General features: G+C 42.9%; 1 long non-coding RNA gene and 1 pseudogene across 1 annotated transcript in view; one reads left to right on the top strand and one right to left on the bottom strand.

Annotated features, from left to right (window-relative positions):
- Positions 1-5,952: 5,952 nt before the first annotated feature.
- LOC121040054 (eukaryotic translation initiation factor 4 gamma 1-like) lies at positions 5,953-8,613 on the bottom strand (annotated as a pseudogene).
- Positions 8,614-15,632: 7,019 nt separating this feature from the next.
- The window catches only part of LOC121040617 (uncharacterized), a 5,362-nt gene continuing 2,162 nt past the window's right edge, over positions 15,633-18,832 (top strand). Inside the window, exon 1 of the long non-coding RNA XR_005795372.1 lies at positions 15,633-16,325. This is a non-coding gene — a long non-coding RNA (uncharacterized LOC121040617). The remainder of the gene's footprint in view (positions 16,326-18,832) is intronic.

Genomic DNA, 18,832 nt, shown 5'->3' with positions numbered 1-18,832 from the left:
GTCTCACAAACTGTGAGATCATGACCTGAGCCGAAATCAACAATTGGATGCTTAACTGACTGAGTGAGCCACCCAGGCTCATCTTAAAGGTTTTATTAATTATTATTATTATTTTAATGTTTATTCACTTTTGAGAGAGAGAGAGAGAGAGAGAGAGAGAGAGAGAGAGAGAACAAGCGGGGGAGGGGCATAGAGATAGGGAGACATAGAATCTGAAGCAGGCTCCAGGCTCTGACCTGTCAGCACAGAGCCCAACATGGGGCTTGAACTCACAAATCGTGAGATCATGACCTGAGCTGAAGTCAAGATGCTTAACCAACTAAGCCACTTAGGCACCCCAAGATTTTATTTTTAAATAATCTCTACACCCAGTGTGGGGCTTGAATTTACAACACTGAGATCAAGAGTCGCATGCTCTACTGACTGAGCCAGCCAGGTGCCCCTAAGTGAGATGTCTGGCTGAATGTATCTATTTCTCATCTCTACCCATACATAAGTATACTCAGAAATATATATTTGAGAGCCATTGTTTATATAACAATTGAAGCTGTGGGGTTAGCTAAGGTCAGCAGGGAGGGAGAAAATGAAAAGAGAAAAGCCTGAGGACTGAACCCTGAGGAACACCTATATTTATGAGGTGAGCAGAAAATGAGATGCTCAGAAAGACTCTTGGGGGAAGCTGCCATTAAGAAGAGAATCAGAAGTAGAAAAAGACCAGAAGTTAGAAAAGGAGAGAGTTTTAAGAAGAACAATGAGATTAGTTCTACATGCTGCTAAGAAGACAAGTGAAATAAGGAGCCCTTTAAGCCATCTGATATGTTCTGTTATTTTTTTGAGCACCTCTTTACTTTCTGGCACAATAAGATGTCTCACGTTCCTCTTATTCTTCCCTACCCTAACCCTAGCATCAGCCATTTGTCTAAGAACTCCTGTTTCCTTTGAGTGGAAAATGGTATTTAGAAACCATGATCTGGGATATTATTCCTTTTAAGAAGCTTGTCTGTGAAGGCCAATGGCTATATGGTGGTCACATGGGGGAATGGAAGGATGGAGAGAGGGGGAAACTTGGCTTAAGTAAAGATGAGCAAACCAGAGATCTGATTATCAGACCTGAAGCTTAAGGTCAGAAGCAAGATAAGGATGATTTGACCTTGAGTCCCAGAGTGGCATATAGAACTCCAAAGGTTAGGATTCATTTTAGGAATCTGCGTGGAGCTCTGCCTTTCAACATGCATTAAGAGAGGCCATCTGCCAGGGTTGCACACCAAAACAAAGCTTGAAGCCACCTGTGAAATATTTGGGTTATCTCCTGTGCCAACCATTTTTCCTGGCATGTGGGCTTTAGTGGTGCAATTGTAACTCTCTAATTATTAAGGTGATAATTATGTTTATTGACTTTAAATATTCTTTATCATTAAGAAAAGAATTGGACATTGGTATAAACATCTCTGGTTTTGTTGACCAAGTATTGCACCTCTCTTTCTTCCAGAAAATATCCATTTTCTTACTACAAACATAGGGAATCCCAACTCCTGGCTAAAGTTATTGGACTAAAGATGAGTAACCACATCAAGTAGGGCTGATCAAAATACTGTGTTTTGGTCCTGAGTGAGCAGGTGACCTGAACCAGGTCAATGAGAGTCCTTTCTTGGGGGTTGAAAAACTGATGCTGGGAAAGAGGCTTACTCCCCCTGTCAGACAGAGAGGTGGAGCGTCAATTTGTTTGTGGTAAAATTCCCAGGAAGAAGCCAGTGTAAGAGAAACAGAGATGCGAGATGCCACTCCGAGTGGCATTTGAATCTCTCTGATCCCTTGTCTGTGAGGCCCAGGTGCACTCTTGCCATCTCAGAACTGGAGGAGCCTGCTAACACAGATTCCTTTTTGCCTAAGCTAGTTTTGACTCAAGTTTCAGTCACTTTTCACCAAAAGAGAGAGACCTCACTCATACAATGACTTCAAATAAGTCTCATTTGAATTTGTATTGTCAGAAGCTTATGACTTCATTGGTACTGTCAAGAGTTAACTTTATTCCCCCCCCCCTTTTTAAACTGAAGTATATTAACATACCATGTTATATTAGTGTCAGGTGTACAATATAATGATTCAACAATTCTGTACATTTCTTAGTACTCATCAAAAGTAAGTGTACTCTTGATCTCCTTTATCTATTTTACTCCTCCCTCCACCCACCTCCCCTCTGGCAACCACCAGTTTGTTCTCTGTATTTAAGAGTGTGTTTTTAGTTTGTCTTTTTAAAATTTGTTTTGTCTCTTACATTCCACATATGAGTGAAATCATATGGTATGTTTCTTTTTCTGTATGACTTATTTCACTTAGCAGTATACCCTCTAGGTCCATCTTTGTTGTTACAAATGGCAAGAGCTCATTCTTTTTTATGGCTGAGTAATATTCCACTATTATATATATGTGTGTGTGTATCTATATCTATATCTATATCTATATCTATATCTGTATATATATCTATCTATATCTATACTTATATCTATCTTTATCCATTCATCTTTTTCCACATCTTTATTCACTTATCTATCGATGGATACTTGGGTTGCTTCCATATCTTGCCATATCTTGGCTATTGTAAATAATGCTACAGTAAACATAGGGGTGCATATATCTTTTCAAATTAGTGTTTTTGTTTTCCTTGAATAAATACCCAGTAGTAGAATTACTGGATCATAGGGTAGTTCTATTTTTAACTTTTTGAGGAAACTCCATACTGTTTCCCACAGTGGCTGCACCAATTTGTATTCCCATCAAAGTGCATGAGGGTTCCTTTTTCTCTACATCCTTGTCAACACTTGTTGTTTCTTCTATTTTTGATTTTAACCATTCTGACATGTGTGAGGTGATATCTCATTGTGGTTTTGATTTGCATTTTCCTGATGATGAGTGATGTTGAGCATCTTTTCAAGCATCTGTTGGCCATCTGTAGGTCTTCTTTGGAAAAATATCTGTTCAGGTCCTCTGCCCATTTTTAAATTGTATCTTTTTTTTTTTTTTTTTTTTTTTTTGGTGTTCAGTTGTATAAGTTCTTTATATATTTTTGATATTAACCTATTAATGGATATGTCATTTGCAAATACCTTCTTTATTCAGTAGGTTTTCTTTTTGTTTTGTTGATGGTTTCCTTTGCTGTGCAAAAGCCTTTTGTTTTGGTGTAGTCCAAATAACTTAGTTTTGCTTTTGTTTCCCTTGCCTGAGGAGACTTACCTAGAAAAATGTTTCTATGGCTGATATCAAAGAAATTATTGCCTATGTTTTCTTCTGGGATTTTTATGATTTCAGGTCTCACATTTAGGTCTTTAATCCTTTATCCTTTATCATTTAAAATGAAGTTAACTTCATTCTGGCAAGGATTTCAAACAACCCACTCAAATAGTAAGAAGTAAAGTAACCACAAATGGCTATTGCGTTTTTCCTAATAAAAGCAGCAGTTGGGGGGCATCTGGGTGGCTCAGTCCATTAAGCATCCGACTTTGACTTTGGCTCAGGTCATGAGCTCACAATAGGGAGTTTGAGCCCTGCTGAGAGTGCAGAGCCTGCTTGGGATTCTTTCTCTTTCCGTCTCTCTCTGCCCCTCCCGTACTTGTGCATCCCAGAAGTTGTTCAAAATGTTTTTTCCTACTTATGCCTAATAGTAGAACCTCTATCCCAGGTGGTCTCCCAAGGATCTTTTTCATATTAACAACCTTAATTTAAATTGTATTTTCTATTCTTCACTTTCTGCACTTTATTGTACTGATTGTATATTATCTTGTTACTTTGTTAAATCTCCCATTTAAAAAAAATTTTTTTAACATTTATTATTGAGAGAGACACACAGAGCATGAGCAGGGGAGGGGCCAAGAGATGGAGAGACACAGAATCTGAAGCAGGCTCCGGGTTCTGAGCTGTCAGCACAGAGCCCGACGCTGGGCTCGAACCCACAAACTGCGAGATGATGACCTGAGCCGAAGTTGGAAGCTTAACCGACTGAGCCACCCAGGTGCCCCTAAATCTCCCATTTCTAAAGCAACAAGAAATAAATGATTTGTAAGAGAAAGTATGTATACTTTCTTATCTTTCACCCCTTTAGTTACAACCTACCAAGTGCTTACTCAAACTTACACTTTCGATAACTGAAAAGTTATTTTGACAGGTTTTACTATCTACTCTTTAGCTTTTCTAGTCCGTAAGGATAAGTAGAAGCCTTAATCCTTATGTTTACCCAGGCATTTGCAGAATTCAAGGACAGCTATCCAAGTTGGCTAATGGCTTTGTACTTTAAAAAGAATCTGGTTAGGGTTCAGTGCTTATAATCACTCAATGCATTCAATGCATTGTTAGTCATTGCATTCCATAGTTTTTCTTTGCCAGCCCCTCCTTACAGAATTATCCTCTAGTTTTCTTCTGGGGATTGACCTTTCCCCCACTTTGAGTCTATGAGATCTCAGTGCACTATGATCCCTGTATCAGAGCCCAAGATCAAGATCCTTGAGCCATGACCCAGGCCCAAGACAATCTGCACATGTGTTCCGGAGGTAAGTACTTCACCTAACCCAGTACAGTCCGAGCACGTTTCGGGATATTTGTTAATGTTACCAGCAGATATATTTTTCTTCTCCCTTGAATATGAACTTAAGGGTCTGTGAGGCTGGGATTTCTGCAGCCATCTCATAAGCATGAAGGGATTCTCTGTCTGAGGACGGAGCCAGCCTGAAAGACACGGAGCTGAAAGAGAAAGAGGAACCCACGCCTAATTACTTGAACCAAAAATTAACTTTGTCCTCAAGCCCATTTGAATGAATCTTCCTGTTACTTATAACCAAAAGAATCTTTTTTTTTTTTTAAAAGCTTATTTATTTATCTTGACAGAGAGAGAGAATGAGTGGAGGACAGGCAGAGAGAGAGGGAGAGAGAGAGAGAGAGAGAGGAATCCCAAGGGGGCTTCTGATCATCACAGGGCTCAGTCTCACAAACTGTGAGATCATGGGCTGAGCTGAAATCAGGAGTCAGACACTTAATCCTACAGGAGAAAACAGGCAGCAACCTCTTTGACCTTGGCCACAGCAACTTCTTGCTTGACATACCTGTGGAGGCAAGGGAAATAAAAGCAAAAATGAACTATTGGGACCTCATCAAGATAAAAAGCTTCTCAAAAATAATATAAAAACAGGGAGGGGGACAAAACATAAGAGACTCTTAAATATGGAGAACAAAAAGAGGGTTACTGGAAAGGTTGTGGGGGGGGTGGGCTAAGTGGGTAAGGGGCATTAAGGAATCTACTCCTGAAATCATTGTTGTACCATATGCTAACTAACTAGGATGTAAATTAAAAAAATAAATTAAAAAATGGTTAAAAAAAAGAAACACAAAAAAAAGATAAAAAGCTTCTGAACAGCAAAGGAACCATTCAACAAAGCTAAAAGGCACCTGATGGAATGGGAGAAGATATTTGCAAATGACATATTGGTTGGTATCCAAAATCTGTAGAGAACTTACCAAACTGAACACCCAAAAAACAAATAATGTACTGAAGAAATGGGCAAAAGACATGAATGCACACTTTTCCAAAGACATCCAGATGGTAACAGACCCATGAAAAGATGCTCAACATCACTCATCATCAGGGAAATACAAATCAAAACCACAATGAGATATCACCTCACACCTGTCAGAATGGCTAAAATTAACAACTCAGGAAACAACAGATGTTTGTGAGGATACAGAGAAAGAGGAACCCTTTTTAACTGCTGTTGGGAATGCAAACTGGTGTAACCTCTCTGGAAAACAGTATGGAGGTTCCTCAAAAAACTTAAAAAATTACCCTATGACCCAGCAATTGCACTACTAGGTAATTATCCACAGGATACAAAAATGCTGATTCGAAGGGGCACATGTACCCCAGTGTTTATAGCAATGTCATCAACAAGAGCCAAATTATGGGAAGTCCGGGCGGCTGGCCGGGCCATCCGAGTGTCCATGGGGCTCCAAGTCCCCGGCCCCACCCGCCCTCAGTTGTGGTCAGACTCCTCCTCCTCTGCTTCATGAAGCCACTTGAAGAAGGCTGTGACAGATTTAAGGCTACGCCCTTGCCCTGTTGCTCAGCGGGGTCCTTGCTACTCTCCCAGCTATAGAAGGCCTCCTCTTCCACCATGTCCTCATCCTACAGCGCATCAAAGAACATCCAAAGCAGGCTGGCGGGCTGTTCTAAGGTCACTACAAGGGCCTGGAGGGCGTAGAGCGCCTGCAACTCCTTCTGTTCATCACATAAGTATTTCTGTAGCAGTTTCGCTCAAGCTTTCAGCACCGCCACATCCACTCGGAGGGGCGTCTCAAAGAGAATTGCAGAATAGCAGACAGCTGTCATGAGGGCAAGAACCAGTGTGTTGGATGCTACCTGCTGCTGACTCAGGTTGGCCTCTATCCAGTCAAAGACCCGCTGGTTACTGCTGCCCTCCTTCAGCAGCTTCTCCAGCTGTCTGCTCAGCTCCTCAGAGGAGAGCATCCTCTGGCCAGGGGCTTCAGACTCCTCCACCTTCTGTTCAGCGACGAATGCCCTGACGTCCTGGCCTTCAGATAGAAATTCTTTCCAGCTGAGTCCAGCTTCTCGCCCCAGCATCCCCACCTTTTTGGGACCCATGCTTTTACACAGAAGCCCCAGGATCTCCAACAGAGAAGCAGCTTTGCCCAGGGGTCTCAGAGGTTTTATAATCTCCCTGAACAGCTCCCCCATAGGTCCTCCACCTTCCTGCAGAATGGGCATCATGAGTTCCTCTCAGTAGAGCCACACATGGGGGGTGTGTGTCAATTTCCATGTCTTCAGCCAATTCTAGGATTTCATACAAACCTTGGTAGTACTGAGCAGTGGAGAGGTGCCCGGCAAAGAGCAGCTGGTGCAGCAGCCGCCCCATATGCCCACGAGCGATGGTGCTGCGCTCCAGTGCCGACTGGATGCCATGCGGCACAAAGGTGAAGAGCAGGGAGGGTGAGACCAGCTCCTGTACGCACTGCGCTGCCTCCTTCATGTCATTGAGATGGAGATATTCTTCAATAATGGCCTTGGATTTCTTTTTCCAGCTGTTCCTCAGAGAGCGCAGCCTTTGGGGGGCTCGCCGGGGGCAGGGTGGCTTCTCGCTTCACAGCATCCCACCCACGGTCCCGATCCTCCGTGAGGCTAGCTGCCTTGCGCGGTCACTCAGGCTGGGAGGGCCGCTCTCTACTCCGCTCTTCCTCTTCCTGGCTGAAGCTCCGCTTGGTGGCAGGTGTCCGAAAGCGATCGAGCCGGTCTCCACGCTCACTTCCCCGTTCACTCCGCTCTAGGCGGTCTCCCCGGTCCCCAGCTTTCTCACCTCTTTCCCGGCTCAAGCTACTCCTCTGTACCACACATCTGCTATCTGTGTTTACTGTAGGTACTGCTTGTTGAAGGGCAGAGAAGCCGTTCAAGGTACTAGTAGCTGGACGAGCAGCTTATGGTGCTGCGTCAGAGGGCTTGGCCCCTGAGCCTCCACTGCTGCCCTTGCCGCAGCTCGATCGCCCGCCAGGTGCAAAGAGCTGGTTGTGAGAATCAATGGAGCCAGGCTTCGTGATCTTGGTGAGCCGTGAGGTGTCAGTAGGTGTCAGCAAGGCTGCCCTTGCCGATGGGGACTGTGTTCCAGCCACCATCATCCACAAGTGGGAGGCCTCGGCTAATGGGTGGGCCTGGAGGGCCACCCCCACGCTTGTCTCTGCCCTTGACCATTAGCTGCTGCGCTTTTACATGCTCCCAGTGCTCCTCCATTTCAGCCTCCTTGTGGATCTGGTCTTGCAGCATGGTCTTGGGACCCTGGTCCCCACAGCGTGGCACCCAATTGCTCTGTCGCAGATCCAGCACGTCTTGCAGCATAAAGCGGATTCGGGATGAAGTCTTCTTTTCCTTAATGATTTTTTCCGTCTGGTTGAAATACTGATCCATTCGGGGCTTGGCTTTTTCAAAGTCCAGATCTTTGCCAATGGTAGTGAGCAGACGACAAAGGCATTCAGAGACTCTTCATCATGGTTCTTAAGTAGTTTAACCACACAGCCATGCGTTATTGCCTCCATTAACATCTTCAGCTTAAACGACTCCCCAATAAACTTGATATTCCCTAACGAGCGCCGCCAGGCTATGTCTCGAGCCTCTTCCAACTCTTCCTTCAGGCGTCCTCGTTCTTCTGCCATAGCAGCTTCATCCATTTCTTTTTGCTTCTTCTCAAAAACCTCATCATCATCTTTGTCTTTCTCAAACTCCTTCTGACATGGACTCAACAATAGTTTTCGGAAGTTCACAGTCACTGTTGGCTTTTCTGTAGTGGGCGCTTTCAGCACCATGAGGCAGCGGCACATGTTGGCAAAGGCCACAGAGAAGCTGGGCTCTGAAATGGCCTTGTCGAAGATGAGGTCAATGAACCCTTTGAGGCGTTCCTCAGTGTCGATGGCCCGCTGTGTCACCTGCTTCATCAGCTGCTGGAACATCTGGGGTGTCAGCTTATTCAGTATGGAGCGCACCCTGCGGAACAGGTCCTGGGTTTTGCTGCCATCAGCATCCTCTTCCCCTCGATCCTTATCAGCAGCCGTCCGCTTGCTGCTGGGTTTTTTAAAGTTTTTATTTACTTATTTGAGAGAGAGAGAGAGAGATTGAGAGAGAGCGCAAGCGGGGGAGGGGTGAGAAAAGGGGGACAGAGGATCTGAAGCAGGCACTGCACAGAGAGCAGAAAGCCTGATGTGGGGCTCAAACTCATGAACCATGAGATCGTGACTCGAGCTGAAGACAGATGCTTAACTGACTGAGCCACCCAGGCGTCCCTTTTTAAAGATTTTTAAAATGTTTTTTATTTATTTTGAGAGAGAGAGAGCGAGTGTAAGCGACCATGAGTGGGGAAGGGGCAGAGAGGGGAGAATATCTTAATCTGGCTCTGTGATGACAGCACAAACTATGAGATCATGACCTGAGCTGAAATCAAGACTAGGATGCTTAACCGACTGAGCCACCCAAGCACCACACTCCTATTACAATCTAACTTGGGTCAGTGAATGGGAAAAAAATCTCTGCTCCACAGAGTCATTCACAGAACCCAGGCTCCTGCCAAGCTGTGGCTTCACCATCCTCTGGGGCCTCAAATCCTCTACTGGATCCTGTGTGTCTAATGGCAGGCCAAGGAGAAGAGTGAGTGAGGAGAAGAGAGGCTTATGTGCCAGGTTTTAGTCAGCCCCCAAAGAGGGGGCTTCTGCCACATTCCATTGGCCACAACTCAGTTCTCTGCCAGCCCATCCTACCAACTGCAAGAAAGCGGAGATCTGTGATCTAGTGGCGTGTCCTGGAAGAGGAGAAACTTGAACATCGATAAGAACTAGCTTTCTCTGCGCCACCCTCTGAGCCCCAAGTTTTCTTCTGAACAGAAAAATTAGTAATTGCTATTTGCCAGCACTTTATGACGATTGAATGAGGCAACAGGTGTGGACATGGTGAAGTGGTAATCAAATGCTAGTTATGAATACTCCTGGGTAATTTTGTCCCTTTACCTCTGCATTTCATTTGTGAAATGTGTAGATTGATATGCTTTCTAAGAATCCTTCCCAACCCTGAGACGCTTAGATTCTGTAGTTCTTTTAAACTTTCACCAAGCAAATGCCTCTCTGACTGCATTGGTGCCTTAGGATTCTACACATGATTCTATAACCCAGTCCCCCCGCCCCCAAACCCTCCTTCACTGCTGTAATATTGCCCATGTTCTTTCAGAGTCATAACCTCATTCTCATCCCATGTTAATTCTGTTCGTTCTAACTGGATAAAATATCATTTTTTGCCTTCCTGTTACATCAGCCAGTTCCAGCCTGCTAGATTTCTTAATTTCGGAAGAAACTTGTAGATGTGGGGAAGAGAACCTAAGAGAGCATTCACCAGATTTGAAATATTCAAAACACACATGATTACTTTAATCCTGTCTTGAAAGATCCTATGTAATAGTCATTTGGTTCAATCTAATTCCTTTGTCTGTGGTTGCCTTAGTTCTCTTAGCCCCAGTGTCCCAGCTTTTTTGCTCCGGCTAAATTCCCTTTGCACAATTCCTGGGGGATGTGAGTGAGGGGAGGTCTGAATTCTCCTTTTTTAAAGGCTGATGAGGGGCTGATATGCCCCTCAGGAATATTCTGGCTTCTAGGTCAGTCACATAAAGCAGAGGTAACTGGTCTACCTACTTCCATTCTAGGCCTTTCTTACCCTTCTCCAGACCACAGCCAGAGGGCTCCTTTCACATTTCAAATCTCCTATGACTCCTGTGGTTAAAACACTCTGCTGTATGTATTATACTTTAAAAAAATAGTAAGTTTGATGTATATTATACAAATAACACAATGCACAGATGTTCAGTACAGTTTGAGGAGTTTTGATAACTGAATATGCCTGTGTGAAATCACCACCCCAAATAAGATATAAACATTTCTTTCTTTCTCTTTTTTCATTTCTTTTTGCCTCAGAAAGTTTTCTTGCCCCCTTTTTTTCAGTCATTGGCCCCCTGCCTAGCCTCCACTCCCAAAGGCAACCACTTTCTGATTATCATCACCACAGATTAGTTTTGCCTGGTTTTGGATTTGATACAAATATAATCACACGGTATGGACTTTTGTGCCTATTTTTACTCAATGTAAGTTTTTTGAGAGTGTCCCATGTTGTTGTGTGTTCATTCCTTTAAATTAAGTATGAGTAGGGGCGCCTGGGTGGCGCAGTCGGTTAAGCGTCCGACTTCAGCCAGGTCACGATCTCGCGGTCCGTGAGTTCGAGCCCCGCGTCAGGCTCTGGGCTGATGGCTCGGAGCCTGGAGCCTGTTTCCGATTCTGTGTCTCCCTCTCTCTCTGCCCCTCCCCCGTTCATGCTCTGTCTCTCTCTGTCCCCAAAATAAATAAAAAACGTTGAAAAAAAATTAAAAAAAAAAAATTAAGTATGAGTATATTCCACAGTTTATCCATTCTCTTGTTGATGGACATTTGGGTTGTTTTCAGTTTTAGGCTATTTTAAGGCTTTTATGGATATCTAAGTCCTCTGAGGATGTGAGTTTTCATTTCTCTTGGGTAAATACCTAAGAGTGGAATTGTCACCAAGTAACATGGGGTTCAGCAATCTAAAGATCCATTTAGGATGAAGACCCAAACCCTGCGTGGCCCTGATCACCTCTCTGCATGCACCCCCTTCTGCGTGCACCCCCTTCTCACTGAGCTTTGGTCCCTCTGTCCATGCTCTTCCCTCTGCCAGAAACACACTTCCTTCCCCACAGCTGCCTACCTTCCAATCGGGTCATTCCTGTCATAGGCATTCACAGCTCTGTGTCTGTGATGCCCCAGAACTTACCAAGCCTGAAGTTTTATGTTTCTGGGCACAATCATTTGTTTACTGTTTGCCTCTCACTCAGCAGCAAGCTCCATGAGGGCAAGTTATCTGCCCATTTTACTCACACAATGCCCCGCCTGGTTTCTAGCCTGTACTAGCTTGTACTGAGCATCCAGTACTCATTGGTGGGTGAATGAATCATGGCCATTCTGTACCCACCACAGATTCTGTTCTCCACTTTGGTAAAAAGCCCTTTTGGTCAGCCAGAGAAGGAACTGTGCCCTCATCAGGGATTTTCCAACAGTCTGGACTCAGTGAGAGGGGGAAACACCCAGGCAATCAGTTGTGTTCAGGCTGCCTGACTCCCAGGAAAGAGAAAAGCTTGAATTTCAATCTTAGTAGGTGTTGTCCTAAGCAGACCATTATCAAAACAAAATTCCTGCTTAAAGGGGCTTCTGATCCAAATAAGATAACAAGGCAACACAGGTAGCAAATACGCTACCTCGAACTAGACCAAAGGGGACTTGCTCCTGGTTTTGTTTCCCCTAGATTTTCTTTTTGAGCACCATGTCCTGGGGGCATTCTCAAGATGGCACTGGTTTTCTTGGAAGGCAGAAATTTTTCTTGGTAGACAGGAAAATGAAGTTATTCCAGAAAATATTAGAGGACAAAGAACTAGGCGATGAAATTTACTTCTACATTGAAAAGCACCCCTGTGAGGTATTTTTACCGTTTGACTTGCCAGAGCAGAGATGCTGATAGCTAGGAAGGCTCATTTCCCCAGTGTGGGCTGCGATTGTGAGTAAGGCCATTCAGGGGTGTGTTTAGGATACATTGTCACTCCCTCCTCCTCAGAGGCCCCGATACGAACGGTAATGATTACTATAACCTTACATTCCTTTCTATGATTCTGTATTTCTCGTGGGTGATTTCCTCCCCAGGTTGACTTCTCATCTGCCTAGAGTGCTCGTGGGTGATTTCCTCCCCAGGTTGACTTCTCATCTGCCTAGAGTGATAATAACGAGCCAAGTAAATGGATACTCTTTCTTCTGTGAGTGTTTTGGCTTTGCAAAAAGAGTGCAGAAATGTGATCCTAGACAATGGGTATGGTACAGAAAGGACTAGAGGTATTCAAGAAAACAACCTGATTACTTTTATTGCCATTATTTTAGGAATCGGCAAACTTCTACAGAAGGAATTGAATATGCTCTCCTGTCTTTAAATGGGGGTGGGTGATTCTTCAGTTGAAGAGGATTTGAGGAAGTCAAAGGTGATAATATGCATTAGAAAGTCTGCCAGAAATATTTGTCAAGAAACTCAAGTGTTCATACCCTCCAATCTAGTAATTCCACTCGTAGACGTCTGTCCTGTAGAATTAATCATAGATATGGACAAGTGTCTATTACAAGGAGGATCATTGCTGCCTTATTTATAATAGGGAGAAATTAGAAATGGTCTAAATGTTTAACAAAACCAGAATGGCTAAATAAATTCTCAGGTCTGCTTATTATAAAATATTATGATACTAAATCATGTTTGCAAAGAGATTTAATAACATGGGAAGATTCTCTGGCCAACTAATCTTTCACAAAGTAGGAAAGAATATCCAATGGAATAAAGACAGTCTCTTCAGCAAGTGGTGCTGGGAAAACTGGACAGCGATATGCAGATGAATGAACCTGGACCAGTTTCTTACACCATACACAAAAATAAACTCAAAATGGATGAAAGACCTAAATGTAAGACAGGAAGCCATCAAAATCCTTGAGGAGAAAGCAGGCAAAAACCTCTTTGATCTTGGCCTCAGCAACTTCTTACTCAACACGTCTCTGGAGGCAAGGGAAACAAAAGCAACAATGAACTCCTGGGACCTCATCAAAATAAAAAGCTTCTGTACAGCGAAGGAAACAATCAGCAAAACTAAAAGGCAACAGACCAAATGGGAAAAGATATATGCAAACGACATATCAGATAAAGGGTTAGTATCCAAAATCTATAAAGAACTTATCAAACTCAACACCCAAAAAACAAATAATCCAGTGAAGAAATGGGCAAAAGACATGAATAGACACTTCTCCAAAGAAGACATCCAGATGGCCAACCGACACATGAAAAATGCTCAACATCACTCATCATCAGGGAAATACAAATCAAAACCACAAAGAGATACCACCTTACACCTGTCAGAATGGCTAACATTAATAACTCAGGCAACAACAGATGTTGGTGAGGATGCAGAGAAAGAGGATCTCTTTTGCACTGCTGGTGGGAATGCAAGCTGGTGCAGCCACTCTGGAAAACAGTATGGAGGTTCCTCAAAAAACTAAAAATAGAACTACCCTATGACCCAGCAATTGCACTACTTGGCATTTATCCACAGGATACAGGTATGCTGTTTTGAAGGGACACATGCACTCCCATGTTTATAGCAGCACTATCAGCAATAGCCAAAGTATGGAAAGAGCCCAAATGTCCATTGATGGATGAATGGATAAAGAAGACGTGGTATATATGTGTGTATACACACACACACACACACACACACACACACACACACACTGGAGTATTACTCGGCAATCAAAAAGAATGCAATCTTGCCATTTGCAACTATGTGGATGGAACTGGAGGGTATTATGCTAAGTGAAATTAATCAGTCAGAGAAAGACAAAAATCGTATGACTTCACTCATATGAGGACCTTAAGAGACAAAACAGATGAACATAAGGGAAGGAAAACAAAAATAATATAAAAACAGGGAGGGGGATAAAACAGAAGAGACTCATAAATATGGAGAACAAACTGAGAGTTACTGGAGGGGTTGTGGGAGGGGGGATGGGCTAAATGGGTAAGGGGCACTAAGGAATCTACTCCTGAAATCATTGTTGCACTATATGCTAACTAATTTGGATGCAAATTTTTAAAAATAAAAAATAAAATAAAAAAAATAACTTAGGAAAATTCTCCTAGTGAAAGAAGTACCTAGAACAAGGCCTGAAATATTGTAGGCACTCAGTAAATATTTGTTTCATCAATACATGACTGGATTACTGCCAGAGAAATGAAGATTAACATTTAAAAAAAATTTTAATGTTTATTTATTTTTGAGAAAGAGAGAGAGAAGAGGCGGGGGAGGGAGAGAGAGACAGACGGAGAGCAAGCAGGGGAGGGGCAGAGAAAGACAGAAACAGAATCTGAAGCAGGCCCCAGGCTCTGAGCTGTCAGCACAGAACCTGATGAGGGGCTTGAACCCACAAACTGTGAGATCATGACCTAAGCTGAAGCCAGACACTTAACCGACTGAGCCACCCAGGTGCCCCTGAAGGTTAACACTTTTAAAAACTATAGGTAGGGTTAACACTCCTGGAAAGGCATTTTAGAGGGGGAAAAGAAGATAAAAAAATAGATCCCCCCGCCCCCACAAAGAAAGACCACCAACAAAAAACTTGATCTTGAATCTAAGTCAATGGAAAAACCTCTCTTCTGAGACATTGTAGTGTGTTTCACTAAAATGAGATTCTGTTAACCTACTAGTTCTTGGGCAACTATTTGTGTGTGTGTGTGTGTGTGTGTGTGTGTGTGTGTGTGTGCACTAAAAATTTTTCTGAGATGTTAGTTTGAGGGACTTTTCGAATTTAAAAGAATTTAATACTTTTACCGTTTTGTTAGGTGAAGAGTTGGAAATATTTTTATCTCATTAAACAGCTTCAATTCCAAACACCCAGACATAGCACCTGCCACATAAGCCTGTTTCCTACTCTTGTCCTCTAAGGTTAAGACTGGCAGCTGTGGGTGTTCTTGAAAGTGTGTGCCTTGTAGATTTTAGCTCATTTTGAAAAACTGGCTCATTGCCATTCTGCACTCCAGCTTGTGATACTTAAATAGGAGATTGAACTGAGCCAGATATAAAAGGGAGAGAGAGGGAGAGAGAGAAAGTGCGTGTGTAAGGTGACAGTGGGGAGAGGCCCCAGAAAGAAAACTAACAAAGATATATGAGTTGGAAGCCATACTCTGAGCCAAGGGCTGCACTTGTTGAGTGGAAATTGGGGGTCCACCTACAACATAAATGTTTCAAAACTAAGATCAGGACAGAAGCATCATCAATACCCAAGGACATCCTGAGGGATATGTAAGTTCTTTTTTTTTTTTTAAGTTGATTTATTTTGAGAGAGAGAGAGAGAGAGAGAGAGAGAGAGAATCCCAAGCAGGCTCTGCATTGTCAGCACAGAGCCCCACGCAGGGCTTGAACTCACAAACTGTGAGATCAGGAGCTGGGCTGAAGTAGAATGCTTAACCGACTGAGCCACCCAGGTGCCCCTGAAGTGAAAAGCACTGTGCTTCATGGCGTGGGAAGACTCGGCTTTGTGAAGTGAAAGAAAGCGTTATAATTTTAGAAACATTCTTTGAGAAAATAATACAATTTTAGGATAGAATACTGCAACAAGGAGACACAACAGTGCTTAAGAAACATTTAAATATATCCACTAAACCCTACAACATGTATCCCCAAGCCAACTTTCCTTCAGCTAGATCCCATAATGTCTAAGGCCACTTCAAAGCTCTCTGACAGGAGGGAGATTGTGATGGAAGGAAAGTCGGAGAGCAAAGACAGAGGTCTTAACTGATTGTGGTTAAAATACCATAAATTTGCAAATGTAACAAAAACATGTGCCTTTGTGAACACGTTGTTAGGGCTCCTTCTCAGGCCTTGCCAAGTTAGGGGCCTTGAAACTCAAGCTTCATTAACTTTGAGAGAAATCCTCCTCTGACCAGCCCCACCCCTCCTAGCATTTTTCTGCAGATTAAATCCGACTAAACTTAAAGGCAGCCAGTGGGATGAGTAGAAGGCAGAAATTATAGAAAGATCACAGTGGGGACTCATATTCCTCTTGCAAATATCAAGCCCTCAGACTGGGAGATGATGAAGGACACGTTAGGTCTTCGGGAAGATACATAAAGGAGTCTTTGGGCTGACAGGCCTCCAGAGGTAAGCATTAGCACAGACTGGAAAGTAAGGCTGTTTCAACCCAGTGGAGAAGAGAAATGACCTAGGAGGGCAGGGGGGTTATTTGGAGGTAAGAGAGCAAGGAGACAGTGTCTTGCCCAGATGCCTTAGTTTGGGATCTACAAGGAATACTCTCACTGGGCACTCAGTGCTGGCCTTGCAATTCCCTCCAGGCTGGCCAATGGAAAACTTGCACCAAGTTTCTCTGGAGAAGGCTACATGTAGGAAACAAAACAAAACAAAACAAAAACCAAGGTTGACTTTTGGGTGAACCTTAAATACTGGGCCGAGCCAGGCGTTGGGGGTGAGTCGTGGATGGAGGGTTGATGAAGGACGCACCTGCAACTCCAGGAATCCCGTGGCAGCCACAGCAGAAACAGGGAGAGCGTTGAGTATCTGGTGTTGGGTGGGTGGAAGTGTGGCGGGCCGGGGGAGGGAGGCAGGGAAGACCCTTGAATGAAAGATAAAATCAGACCCTTTAGGTAAATTAAAAGTACAATGCATGTGAGAACACTCAGAAACGGAAGGAGGCAAATTAGATACATCAGAGGGGCTGCCTATGGGAAAGGGTTAGGAGTAAGAATCAGGGTTAAAAGAGAACACATTGCTCACTCAGTCACTCACTCAGTCCACAATAAACAAGAGAGGACCATGAAAACAACCAAACAAACAAAACACTCCAACAGCAATGAGAGAATGTCAGGGTTTTTTTTTTTTTTGCAAAATGAGGAGATTCCCAATAATAATGCTTGGTAGGGTGGGCGTGGAGTAGTTTCTGACTCTTGGTTGTTCCAAGATTGTGGGGCTTTAGGAAACAGGGGCTCCCTCTCATGCAGGAGAATCGAAGGGATATTTTTATTTTATTTTTATTTTTTATTTTATTTTATTTTATTTATCTGAGAGAGACAGAGAGAGAGAGAGAGAGAGAGTGCACGAGCAGGGGAGGGGCAGAGGGAGAGGGGGAGAGAGAATCTTAAGCAGGCTTCAGGCCCAGTGTGGAGCCTGATACAAGGCTTGATCTGAGGACCATGAGATCATGACCTGAATGGAAATCAAGAGTTGGACGCTTCACCAACTGAGCCACCCAGGCGTCCCTAGAAGGGATATTTTTAAAAACTACTTTGTAGTTTTTGGGAAAACAATGATAATGCTTTTGTTTTTAAAAGATGCAAATAATACAGATTATTAAATGAGTTGAATCCACAGAAAGTACTTAAAAAGAATACCTGACACATAATAAGCCCTCAATAACTACTACAAAAATAACCTGAAATTCCACCACCCAGAGAGAACCACGATTATGATTTTGGTAAATGTCTTTTCTAGGAAATGTATCAATTAACTTACTTGTACATAAATGAGATCAAAGATCATTTCATGTCTAGGAATATAGACTATCCTTATGCTTTCTACAGTCTAGTATGTATTCCATTGTACAGATGTTCTATAATTTACGTAACCTGCTCATAATCTGTGACATTGAAGATGCTTCCAATTTTTTATCACGAAATGTAACATTGCTGGACCATGTACATATACCCGCCTCTTTGTACTTGTTTGAATATTCTCTTAGAGTAAGCTCCTAGAAGTGGAATAGTGTGGTCAAAGAATATGCACATTTGACATTTTAATACTGCCAAACTGCAGTACAGAAAAATTTGTTGATGTCTGTGCCCCCAGCAGTGGTGTGTGAGTATTCTGTTATCTCTCAACAAAGGGTGCAATTCTTTTCAATCTCTGGATACCTGCTGAGTGAAAAATACCTTATTGTCAATTATATTTGCTTTTTTGTTATGAATGTGATGGTTAATTTTATGTGTCAGTGTGGCTAGGCTTTGGTGCCCAGTTTTTTTGTCAAACCCTAGTCTAGATGCTGCTGTGAAAGCATATTTTAGAGGAGATTAACATTGAAATCAATAGCTCTTGAGTAAAGCAGACTACCCTCTGTAATGTGGTGGGCCTCATCCAGTTGAAGGCCTTCAGAGGAAAAACTTGGGTCAGTTTTTCCCTGGGTCTCCAGCCTGCTGTCCTGCCCTGCATGTTTTGGACTTGCCTGTCCCCACAATGGCATGAGCCACTTCCTTAAAATAAAGTTCAATTTCTAAATATACACATATCTTGTTGGTTTTGTTTTTCTGGAGAACCCTAACTAATACAATCAATGAAGTTGCCCACGTCAACTGTTTATTAGCCATCTGTATTTCTTTTCTCTTTTCTTCCTTCTTTCCTTCTTTTCCTTCTTTCTTTTTCTCTTCCTTCCTTCCTTCCCTCTTTCTTTCTTTCTTTCTTTCTTTCTTTCTTTCTTTCTTTTCTTTCTTTCTTTTTCTTTCTTTTTCTTCTTTCTTTCTCTTCCTTCTTTTCTTTCCTTCTTTCTTTCTCTTCTTTTCTTTCTTTCTCTTTTTTTTCTTTCTCTTTCTTCCTCCCTTCCCTCCCTCTCTCTTTTTCTTTCTTTCCTTCCTTCTTCCTTCTTTCTTTTTCTTTCTTTCTTT

The sequence above is a fragment of the Herpailurus yagouaroundi genome, unplaced genomic scaffold (assembly GCF_014898765.1).
Source record: "Herpailurus yagouaroundi ecotype Mexico unplaced genomic scaffold, PumYag 182, whole genome shotgun sequence".
In the NCBI taxonomy this organism is placed as follows: Eukaryota; Metazoa; Chordata; class Mammalia; order Carnivora; family Felidae; genus Herpailurus; species Herpailurus yagouaroundi.
Note: the sequence above shows the minus strand (reverse complement) of the source record. Positions and strands in the feature narration are given on the sequence as shown.